A 1,533-nucleotide genomic window follows, 5' to 3' on the forward strand; every position below is an offset into this window, starting at 1 on the left:
GTGTGTGTGTGTGTGTGTGTGTGTGTGTGTGTGTGTGTGTGTGTGTGTGTGTGTGTGTGTGTGTGTGTGTGATTTTCTATTTGAGCTTATTTCTCACCGCTTGAAGTTGGAGGCTTCAAAAGCATTGCGACCAGATGCGATCAGTAATGCAGGTACCAAAATCAAAAACTGATGCTGTGAACCATTAGATCAGTTCAACTTTTCACAGTGGTTAATCAGCATGACCGGTCGTAAGCAAATAATAACTGATAAAACAACATATATGTGTTTTTGTGCTTGTCTCTGTGTGCATGAGTGTTGACTGTTGAATTAAGATCTCACCGACGTCAAATTTTCTAAAACTCCCTTCCTCCCTCTCTCTCTTTCTCTCTTCTGCTTCTCTCTTGAAGAAAATGGCTGTAGTCACACCTGGAGAACAATGTGCTCCACTAGATTCAAAACGCAGTACAGAATCTCTGTGTGTATATATATATCAAACTCTCTCATGCACCAAATGTCAATTCCTGAAGTAAAATTCATGAAGTAAAATTGTGTAGCAACACCAAATGGCGGTGCCCCAGCATGGCCACAGCTCATGAGCTGAAACTAGATAAAATGAAATAAAATGAATATATATATATATATATATATATCAATGGACACCCTCGGAGCTGATAAGCGTTGAGTGTCCAAATTTCTTTATGGGTTGGATTCACAACCCCTAACTTTCTTGGATTTTATATATACGGTATATATTCATATGTGCGAGTGAGTGTGTCTATGTGTGTGTGTGCCTATGTGTGTATGTCTATGTGTGAGAGTCTATGTGTGTGTGCCTCTGTGTGTATGTGTGAGTGTGTATGTGTGTTTGTGTGTGTGTGTGTGTGTCTGTGTGTGTGTGTGTGTGTGTGTGTGTCTGTGTGTGTGTGTGTTTTAACTATGTGTCGCTGTTACACCCTCGAGAATAATGTATGAACAGGTATGTTGAGAGTCTAGTGTCACGAAAGTATGGCGGCACGCGTTATTTGTATAAAGCCGAATAAAAAAAAAAAGCAACCGAAATAATAACATTAACATAAAACAATAAACGTAAGACAAAAACAAAATGTAAAAGAAAACAAAACAAAACAAAGCAATACAGTGCATTACAGTAATTGAATTCAGTATATCAAATGAACCCTTTTCCACAAGTTTACAGTTTAATAATGCATTACATGACTAGAGTTAGTTGAAGCTAAACTGGAAAACAATATGGACTTCCTTTTTATTTTATTATGTTTTTCCTTTTAGATTGTTTCTGTTGGCTTTTATTTTATTTTATTTTACTTTATTTTACTTTATTTTTTTGTTGTGTTTTGTTTTGCTTTTTTTTCTTCCAATCACCCGTTCTGTGATATTGCACATTGATGTTCGTATTGCTATTGCAATATCTACTTCAATTATTTTACCTCTCCCCGCCACCACCACCACCACCACCACCACCACCTCTCCCGCCAACCTCACCATCATACTCATACATACATATCACACGATGAAGAGACAAGAGAGTATCGG

Source organism: Octopus bimaculoides, chromosome 3 (assembly GCF_001194135.2).
Source record: "Octopus bimaculoides isolate UCB-OBI-ISO-001 chromosome 3, ASM119413v2, whole genome shotgun sequence".
Classification (NCBI taxonomy): domain Eukaryota; kingdom Metazoa; phylum Mollusca; class Cephalopoda; order Octopoda; family Octopodidae; genus Octopus; species Octopus bimaculoides.